Here is a 10,982-nt window from a genome sequence, read left to right as displayed (position 1 = left end):
CCATCACTAGTGAAAAATTATGAATGTGAGTAAGAAGAGCTCCCCTGTCACTGCCAAATCTGGGCCTGACTTCTCTTATAATTACTTTACTTTTCTTATGTCTGACTCAGTTATCTTTACCTCCACTTGGAGTCTTTTTTATTTTTATTTTTTATTTTTTGAGATGGAGTCTCACTCTGTCGCCAGGCTGGAGTGCAGTGGTGCAATCTCGGCTCACTGCAACCTCCGCCTCCTGGGTTCAAGTGATTCTCCTGTCTCAGCCTCCTGAGTAGCTGGGACTACAGATATCTGCCACCACGTCCAGCTAATTTTTTTGTATTTTTAGTAGAGATGGGTTTCACCATGTTGGCCAAGATGGTCTCGATCTCTTGACCTCGTGATCTGCCCACCTCCGCCTCCCAAAGTGCTGGGATTACAGCCATGAGCCACCGTGCCCAGCCTGGAGTCTTAAAGTGGTTTGCATCAATCCACGAGGCCATGCCCCTTCTGTCCTCTGGTTTGGGGGTGGCTGTGTAACTCCAGTAGCAGAAGAGGGATGTTTCTGTGATTTGGGCTGAGCACTGTAACTGATTAATATTCTTTTAATCCTGATCTCTGACATTCACTCTGCAGGGAAAGCCTCCAAACTTTACCCTGGATCTCTAGGCCTAGCAGACTTGAGGTTAACACTAGTTTAACCTCCAGGATTTTAACTATCTCCAATGTGTTCATTCATTCAACTATTGAATGTCTGAAATGTGTGCGACACTCTGCTAGGCACTGGGGATACAATGGTGAACAAAACAGACATAGTCCCTGCCTATGAAGTTTATGGCTTAGACAGAGGTACAAGCCAAAACAAAAACAAAAAGAACACTCCAAAAAAACAAAGCAGGAATTCCAGTAGATTGTGGTAAGAGCTCTAATGACAATGTGCAACAGGAGTATACAGCACAGGCACAAGGATGCGGTGGGTAGGAGGATGTGTCCCGGGGAAGACACATCTCAGCTGAGTCCTTGTGTTAATCTGCTAGATCTGCATTACAAAGTACCCCGGACTGGGTGGCTTAAACAACACAAATCTATTTTCTCACTCTAGAGGCTAGATGTTTGAGATCAAGGTGTGGCAGGGTTTATTTCTGCTGAGGCCGCACTCCCTGGCTCATCATCCCATCTGCTCCCTGTGTCTTCACATGCTATTCCCTCTGTGCTTTTGTGGCCTAATTTTCTCCTCTTATGAGGATACCAGTCATATTGAACTACAGACCACCCTAATGACCTCAGGTGAACCTAATTACCTCTTTAATGACACTATATTCAAATACAGTCACACTGTGAGGTACTGCAGGTTAGGACTTCAACATATGAATTTAGGTGGGGACAGAGTTCAAGCCATAACAGGCATAAAGGATCAGTAGAAATCAGCCTGACAAATGGAAGCAAAAGGAAGTGTTTCCAACCTCAGCAAAGAGGCAAGAGGAATAAGGCACCTTAGGAGAACTTGACAGGAGCCAGGTCAGAGAAGGCTGTGCTAAAGAGTGAGAAGTACACTCTAAGGATAATGGATAACTATTGAAGGGCTTCCATTAAGGAAACAATATAATTGGCTTTGCTTTCTAGAAGAAATATTTGGATATTGTGTGAAGAAAGAGGAACATGATTGAAGGAGGAGGCCAGGGGAAGCTATTGCTATTCTTCAGTGGTGAAATAACCACGGCCTGAGCCAGGGTAGTACAGGCCAGATGGACGGAAGTGAAGGGAGTCGATGTAACTGACAAGCTCTGGAAATTCCTGGATGAGAGGGCTGAGCATCAAGGAAGAGTGGAGGATAGCACCCATCTTTCTAACTTGGGAAATGAGAAGAACAAGCCATGGACTGTGAAAGGATGAGAACGTACAGGAGAAGGTGAAGGGGTCAGTCGGAAGTAGACCCTGTAACCAAGAGACCACCCAATATTATCCACCCAACATCTCTACTAAGTGCCACATTTTACATTATGAAAGGAAAGAAGAAAAACTACTTAGGTATCCAACCTGGCTTGGTTTTGGTTATGAGACTTTTATCTCTTCTATTTCAAATATTGAAAAATTAACCCAAAAATCCAAATGCATCCTTCTATCCTGTTTTACTTTCTTCATCTCCCTTTATATTTCTAGACCCTTCACAATGCAGCTGAGGACACAAAATATAAGGATGATTGCTATAGTTTATAAGATATTTGGAAACAAAAATATGATGTTTCCATTTAGGAACACTAACTACACATATACCAGACACAGAGTTAAATTTTCTACATACATTTTCCATTTAATTCTCACAATCCTGTGAGGTAGTTAATTACCTCCATTTTACAGACAAGGAAACAGATGCTCAGAAAGGTGAAGTCACCTGCCCAGGTTTACAGAGCTATGCAGATTATTGACCTCAGCTGTCCCTCACTCCAAAGTCTATGCTATTAACTGCTGTGCTACTCTACCTCCAGCAAGCCCTCCTTCAAGAATTGGGATGAAGTTAAAGCCATTCCACAAAAGCCTTCTTTTTTTCATACCTCTTTTTACTAAAAAATAATAAAGTATTATTAGTAAAAACGTCCAATGAACTTGAGCTCCATTTTAGAATACAGTAGGAATAATGCTCCTGGAACTGTGCAATCCAGCAGGTCCATAACTGTGCTGGCTGGGATCAAGCTACCAGGCCTCAGGCTTAATTCAGGCCATGTATAGAGACTGCCAGCCAACTCACTTACACGAACAGACTTGATAAGTTTCTGATCAAACTGTCCAAGCATCTGGGCCATCCCTTGGCCAGCAATGCGGAGAAATTGGAGCCCTGTGATCATCAGGGAATATAACCTTGAACTCCTGGCTGTCCTGTTGTGTTTTCTTTACTTTGGATTTTTTTTTTTTTTTTTTTTTTTTTTTTTTTTTTTTTTTAGACAGAGTCTTACTCTGTTGCCCAAGCTGGAGTACAGTGGCGTGATCTCAGCTCACTACAACCTCTACCGCCCAGGTTCAAGTGATTCTCCTGCCTCAGCCTCCTGAGTAGCTGAGACTACAGGCAGGTGCCACCATGCCTGGCTAATTTTTGTATTTTTAGTAGAGATGGGATTTCACTATATTGGCCAGGCAGGTCTTGAACTCCTGACCTCGTGATCCACCCGCCTCAGTCTCCCAAAGTGCTGGGATTACAGGCGTGAGCCACTGCACCTGGCCTACTTTGGATTCTTAAAGGAAGACCATTTAAACTGGCAACAAAGTCTAGTCTCAGTCCTCTGATTAACAAACACTGTAACCCAAACTGATCCTTAGTTTCCTCAGCTGCAAAATGGAAAACTTGACCAAGACATGTTTTTCCAATGACCTTTAAGGACTCCAGAAGTCCATGTTAGCTGGTTGCCTTCTTCTCCCAATGAGAAAGTGGTGAGATCTATGAATTTGTTCACATATTTGCTGGGCAGCTGCTGTGTTTCATAATCTAGGAGATGTGATGGCTAATGGTCAAGACAACAGTTTCTGCCATGGAAGAGATTATAATCAGATCAGCAAGAAGATAAACAGAAAAATATGTGTAATAACTGAGATAACAGGAATATGTCGTACAAACCGAGAACTACAGGAAACCACAGAAGGCTCTGGGTGGTGTGGTTTTTGAAAGCAGTATTGCACGTAGATTAACAGAGAACAGAAGGAATCACATCCTTGTCAAGGGTCATTGTATGAACAAGGAGACAGGAGCAAGAATGAGAATGAGAAAGAAGTGCAAGAGGATCTAAGAAGACCCAGCTGGAGAGAAACTCTGAGAGAGAATCTGGTTCAGGAAGACCTGTGAGTACTTGGAGGCTATTCTTAAAATTGTAAATGAATTTGATAGATGACAGGAAGTACCCAAGCTAGGAAGCAATATTTTTTCAGTGTATGAGAAAGAGCTTGGTTTTCAGGAGAAACTAGAAGGGTAGGATCCAACCAGGGAGTGTCAACAATAAGCCAATAAGAGGTTGATGAAAGCTTTAAGGGAGTGATAGCTGTGAAAACAGCAAGGAAGGGTGAAATTGAAAGACTTTGCAGAGTCATCACTGCCAGTACGTTTGCATAATTCCTGGCAATATTCCCCCTCAGTTTCTACGCAATGAGCTTTTAAGTTGTAAATTGCCAACATCTTAGAAGTATTACGCCAAGACCTCATTTGTTTAGTGTAATGTAAGGTTTGGGTTACTAATACGCTATTTCAGTCCTTAAAGTGTCCTCTGTAAGAATCCAGTTTTTCTAAATATCAATGGATACAAAAAAATTAGAAGTTTAAAGTTTAACTCTCCCTTCTCTTCTCTCCTAGGTGGCTGTGTCAGTGCAGGCAAAAAGGAACCCTAGAAGGATCCAACTGGAAATGACATAGAAGATAATGATAATCCCATGAAGTGGTGAAGCTATAACCACCACCTGTCCCTGTTGATTAAAGAGCTCCACCTGCCTAGGCATAGCATCCTCAACTAGGATTGGGGGTAGGCCATTGGGCTAGGACAAAACTTTGCAGGACTGACACATTACAGGCCCCCGTGTAGTATATACTAGAAGTGCTGCAATAGGAACCCAGAATCCACCTGCACCCACCTCAATATGAGTAGCACGTGTTGCCAACATCTGCTTTGGCTCTTTCCTTCAGCTGTTTTCATGTGTTTTCTCTTTGTAAAAATGGCTTCCACCTAGCAGTGGACTACTTTTCCAGATTCCCACCTTTTCACCTCCCTCCTGCCTCTATAAACTTAGGACATCAACATTGTAAGTTACTAGGCTTCTAAATTTAATACATATGAGAATCACCTAGGGAGCTCTTTTTGAAATGCAGATTCTAGGCCGGGCGCGGTGGCTCAAGCCTGTAATCCCAGCACTTTGGGAGGCCGAGACGGGCGGATCACGAGGTCAGGAGATCGAGACCATCCTGGCTAACACAGTGAAACCCCGTCTCTACTAAAAAATACAAAAAACTAGCCGGGCGAGGTGGCGGGCGCCTGTAGTCCCAGCTACTTGGGAGGCTGAGGCAGGAGAATGGCGTGAACCCGGGAGGCGGAGCTTGCAGTGAGCTGAGATCCGGCCACTGCACTCCAGCCTGGGCGGCAGAGCGAGACTCCGTCTCAAAAAAAAAAAAAAAAAAAAAAAGAAATGCAGATTCTAGGGCCCACCCTCAAGAGATTGTAATTTAATTAATCAAAGAATGGGACTCAGGAATCTGTAGTGAACAGGCATCCCAGCTGACTCTGGTGTCGGTGGTTCCCAGCCCAACTTACCAGAGCACTGCAAAGTTGAACCTAGCAGCATAATTAATCCATGCTAAAGCCAAACTCATAAATGAACATTTATCAAGAAGTCTTTGAGAGCATGGTTCTATGATGATGTATGAGTCTTAGGGCTCATTTTTCCTAGGGTGTAAACAAAGTCACACTGGGAGAGCCTATGATCCCAGTGTATATTTCTGGCAGGGCATAATTTTCTCTATAGGGACAGGCACAGCAACATTGATTGTATAACGTTACTCCACCCTGGAATTTACTATTAGTCATAAAAACTGAGGCAACTCCAGTATTGCTGGTTCATTTGATGAGTATACAGGGTGGGAAGGCCTCTACGATAACTTCTTTCTCCCCTAAAGGGTAAAAATGCAACTCAACTCACAATCCAGGCTACTGAGCAAAGGTTTGAATGACCCCTGAGCCCATACAAGCTTCTCTACATTGTTCTGAGAGGACCCAAAAGCCACTGGTGTTGTTGAGACCACTGGTTCCTTTGTCCTGAAGAGAAGAGGGAGAGAAATGATTGCTGCTACACTCACTTTGAAGTGAGAAAAGTTGTGGGTGGCTGAAAATTTTACTCTGGAAAGATGTTAGGTAGCTCGTTGTTTCTACAGCCCTGCAAACTATGCTCCTGATACAGAGTGCGGCAAACGGGGCGGGGAAGTGCTGGGAAGGGAAAGGCGTAGTCCCCGGCTGGGGCTCCAGCCCCAGACCTGTGCCCACAGACCTAGGTGAGGACAGGCATTTGTTTTCATGCCCAAATATTGCATTTCCCAAGACCACCCTGGGCTGCCATGCTCCTATCCTGTGCTTATAAAAACTCCAAGATCCTGGCGGGCACACACACAAGCAGCTGGACATCAAGAGGAACACACCAATGGCTGAGGACACAAGCAACTGGAAGTTGAGAGGAACACACCAGCGTAAGAGCAGACAGGGACCGGCAGATGCCGGAGAGGAACACACCAGCATAAGAGCACACCCACAGGCACTGACAGACTTCGGCAGGCCATCGACTGGTGGAACAATGCAGAGTTTGGCTGGGCTGGTCAGAGAAAAGCCCAGCTGCTGGGAAGCCCAACTGCAGGGGAAAACCACCGTCCCACTCCAGCCCCCTTCTGGCCTTACCATCTACCTCGCTGAGAGCTACCACTCAATAAAAATCCTTGCACTCATTCTCCAAGCCCACATGTGATCGGATTCTTCTGGTATACCAAGGCAAAAACCTGGGGATACAGGACGCCCTCTGTCCTGATGATGAGGCAAGGGGTCTAATAGAGCTGATTGACACAAGCTACCTACAGACAGCAAAGCTAAAAGAGCTCTTTGTAACACACACCCACTGGGGCTTCAGGAGCTGTCAGCATTCACCCCTAGATGCTACCGTGGGGTCGGAGCCCCACAGCCTACCCGTCTGCAAGCTCCCCTTAGAGGTTTGAGCAGCTGGGCACTGAAGAAGTGAGCCACTCCCCCTGTCACACACCCTGTGAGGGGGACAAGGGAACTTTTCCCGTTTCACTCCCACCCTTCACCCTCTGTGTCCTGGCACCCAGAGAGGAGCCCTAGGGCAGGCACTCCCCCAGCCTTGTTGGCTTTGGTTATGTTCATCCCATCTTCCATCTTCATTCTCAGTGCATCTGCGTAAGCCTCATTGAAGTTAGCCAAGTCCGGGACCACAGAAGCAGATATGGGTTAAACAATCCCCTCACATTCCAATCCCAGCCTTTCTTTCCCCTAAAGCATCTCCATCCCTAACTCACTGCAAAGTACTAACCTCTAACTCACGGAGGCTCAGAACTCACCTTTTGGGGATCTCCTTATGGCCTCACTCCCTGGTTGTTACTGACAACCAGCCCCAGTGGAAAGCCAGAGCCCTCTGTGGCCAGAATGATTTTTTTTTAATTTGCCTTGTCTTGGCTACAATTATTTTTACTTTTTACAATAAAAAAGTTTTTCCTGTACTTTTAGGAATTTTCTATAGCCTGAGAAGTCAAGGATAGCAAAGAAACTCCAAGTGGCTAGAATACCATGACCCCAATATGGTTAGCTAAGAGATGTAAATTCATATGTACATTATACCTTTTGAGAAATAACTATCAGCTCAATTAAAGATGATCATTAAAGAAAATTTAATGCAAACTGTGTATATGTATTTGAGACAGGGTCTCACTCTGTTGCCCAGGCTGCAGTGCAGTGGTGTGATCATAGCTCACTGTAACCTTGAGCACTTGGGCCCAAATGATCCTCCCGCCTCAGCCTCCCAGGGAGCTGGGACTTACAGGTATGCACCACCATGACTGGTTTACATTTTTTGTTTGTTTGTTTGTTTGTTTGTTTTTTGTAGAGACAAGGTCTCACTGAGTTGCCCAGGCTGGTCTCAAACTCCTGCCCTCAAGCAACCCTGCCACCCTGGCCCCCTAAAGTGCTGGGATTATAGGTATGAGCCCCTGTTTGAGGATGAACTGTATATTTAAAAAGAGTTTATAATCTAGAGAAAACGTAAGTAAATATAAATAGCTATATGTTTAGATACATTTTTGTTGAGTTCTCAACATTTCTCTAGAATTATTTAATCCAACATTATTTTTCCAATATTATAAAACTTCCTCCTGCCTTGTGCAGCAACTTTTGAACTGTCATCCTTGCCAACTTTAGGCTGTTGAAATGGATATAGGCAGGTTCCTAGACAAGAATGGAAGTAGAATAGACTCTTGTGGTTTAACAAATCAGAACAAGTTTTTAAATCAAAGAAACGCCGCCGGCTTTACACGTAAGTTGAGAGGTGATCACCTAATTGATGTGATGCATGGATGCTATAAACCACCTTACTTCCCAGAGTGTATTTGCTCACCTCATGCATAAAATTTCACCATTCTATTTCTTCATCTTAAAGCACTTACTCAGTCAAAATGTAGATACCCATAAGATTTTTTTACATGTACTGTTTTGCAAAAGATTTGCAGAGTCTTTTCTAAGAGTTCATTCTTTTTTTTTTTTTTTTTTTGTCATATCCTTTAGACTCAGTAAGAGTCCATTTTAATAGATGACAGAGGAAAAGTAGAAGAGGACAGATACATCTACGGGGATTGGTGGAAGGATAGAAATCTGAGAGCCTGATGGTTTTGGCTTCAGCAATCCATAAATTCATTAAGCCTGGAACTTAATGCCTTTACCAACAGAAGAATTATATACACAGATTCATCCATTAGCTAACTCTTTTATGCCAATAGACACCGCCGAGGAAGCATAAAGTCTTTCTTCCCACTGCTGTCATGTCTAAGTCAGAGTCTCCTAAAGAACCCAAACAGCTGCAGACGCTCTTCATCTGAGAGTTGAGCTTTGAAACAATCGACGAGACTCTGAAGAGCCGTTCTGAGCAATGGGGAACGCTCACCAACTGTGTGGTAATGAGAGATCCCAACACCAAGCACTCCAGGGGCTTTGGGTATGTCACATATGCCCTTGTGGAGGAGGTGGATGCAGCCATGAATGCAAGGCCACACAAGGAGGATGGAAGAGTTGTGGAACCGAAGAGAGCTGTCTCAAGAGAAGATTCTCAGAGACTAGGTGCCCACTTAACTCTGAAAAAGATATTTGTTGGTGGCATTAAAGAAGACTGAATAACATCCCCTAAGAGATTATTTTGAAGAGTATCGGGAAGAATTGAAGTGATTGAAATCATGACTGACCGAGACAGTGGCAAAAAGAGGGGCGTTGCTTTTGTAACCTTTGGCAAAAGGAGGGGCTTTTGTTTTTGTAACCATGGCTCCGTAGATAAGATTGTCATTCAGAAATACCATACTGGGAATGGCCACCACTGTGAAGTAAAGAAAGCCCTTAGTAGCAAGAGATGGCCAGTTTTTCATCTAGCCAACGAGGCTGCAGTGGTTCTGGAAACTTTGGTGGTGGTCGTGGAGGTGGTTTTGGTGGGAATGACAACTTTGGTCACAGAGGAAACTTCAGTGCTTGTGGTGCCTTTGGTGGCAGCTGTGGTGATGGTGGATATGGCGGCAATTAGGATGGCTATAATGGATTTGGTAATGATAGTGGTTATGAAGGAGGCAGCCCTGGTTACTCTGGAGGAAGCAGAGGCTATGGAAGTAGTGGACAGGATTCTGGAAACCAGGGCAGTGGCTATGGTGGGGGTGGCAGCCGTGACAGCTATAACAATGGAGGAGGCGTACGTGACTTTGGTGGTGAGAGTGAAAGCAATTTGGGAGGGCATGGAAGCTACAGTGATTTCTGAAAAAATAACAATCAATCTTAAAATTTGGACTCATGAAGGGAGGAAACTTTGGAGGCAGAATCTCTGGCCCCTATGGTGGTGGAGACGAATACTTTGCCAAACCACATAACCAAGGTGGCTATGGCAGTTCCAGCAAGAGCAGTAGCTATGGCAATGGCAGAAGATTTAAAATCCTGCCAGGAAACAAAGCTTAGCAGGAGAGGAGAGCCAGAGAAGTGACAGGGAGCTTACAGGTTACAATAGATTTGTGTTACAATAGATTTGTGTTACAATTTGTGTTACAATAACTTACAGGTTACAATAGACTTAGCCAAACATAGTGGTGGCAGGGCCTAGCTGCTAAAAAGAAGGCATATTTTAGACAATACTCATGTACATGGGCAAAAAAAAAACTCAAGGAGTGTATTTGTGACTAATTGTATAGCAAGTTATTTTAGTTTCTGCCCAGGTTGGCAGCTCTGCCTTCTTGGTGCATGGCAACTTCATCTGTTCTTCTGATATCACCACTTTGGTTCATCTTGTGAGTCAATGGTGCTCGATTGCAGTGTTTTCGTCTCCTTGGAGGTGCTTTTCTTTGCATCTCCAATGGGTTCATTGTAGAACTTCAAATGTCTAGTGGGTATCCAAACAGGAAGCTGATTTTCTCCTGGTGAAACACAAGCAAAACCTCTTCCCCAGGTTATCACCTTCCCTATTTCCCATGTCTTATTTTTGTTGTCTTTCCACCAAATCAGTTTTCCTTCATGTGGACTGTTCTTTTTACCAGTAAGATGTTGTTCTGCAGAAGTAGTAGTTTGATTTCTATAAATGTTTAAAATATTTAGGCCGGGCGCGGTGGCTCAAGCCTGTAATCCCAGCACTTTGGGAAGCCGAGACGGGCGGATCACGAGGTCAGGAGATCGAGACCATCCTGGCTAACGCGGTGAAACCCCGTTTCTACTAAAAAATACAAAAAAACTAGCCGGGCGAGGTGGCGGGCGCCTGTAGTCCCAGCTACTCGGGAGGCTGAGGCAGGAGAATGGCGTGAACCCGGGAGGCGAAGCTTGCAGTGAGCTGAGATCCGACCACTGCACTCCAGCCTGGGTTACAGAGCAAGACTCTGTCTCAAAAAATAAAAATAAAAATAAATAAAATAAAATAAAAAATAAAAAATTTAAAGTATAGAGTGCTAGATTAAGTTGCATCTGAGGAGTGGTACACTCCTTACTGTCTCCCCCTTCTTTTTGTTCAACTAACTGAGTTTTGAGTGTTCTATTAGTTCTTTCAACTATGGCCTGTCCTTGGGAATTATAAGGAATTCCTGTTGTATGTGTAATTTTCCACTGATTTAAGAATTTTTGGAATGCTTTACTACAATATCCTGGTCCATTGTCAGTTTTAATTTTTTCTGGAATTCCCGTTACAGCAAAACAAGATAATACATGTTTTTTAACATGGGAAGTACTTTCTCCTGTCTGGCAGATTGCCCATATGAA

The 10,982-nt window shown here is 44.0% G+C and overlaps 1 pseudogene; it reads left to right on the top strand.

Annotated features, from left to right (window-relative positions):
* The first annotated feature begins 5,886 nt into the window (after window positions 1–5,886).
* Window positions 5,887–9,616, top strand: LOC105470423 (uncharacterized; annotated as a pseudogene).
* The last annotated feature ends 1,366 nt before the right edge of the window (window positions 9,617–10,982 follow it).

This window comes from Macaca nemestrina, chromosome 2 (assembly GCF_043159975.1).
Source record: "Macaca nemestrina isolate mMacNem1 chromosome 2, mMacNem.hap1, whole genome shotgun sequence".
NCBI lineage: Eukaryota > Metazoa > Chordata > Mammalia > Primates > Cercopithecidae > Macaca > Macaca nemestrina.
The sequence above is the reverse complement of the archived record's forward strand: the minus strand, read 5'-3'. Positions and strand labels throughout refer to the sequence as shown.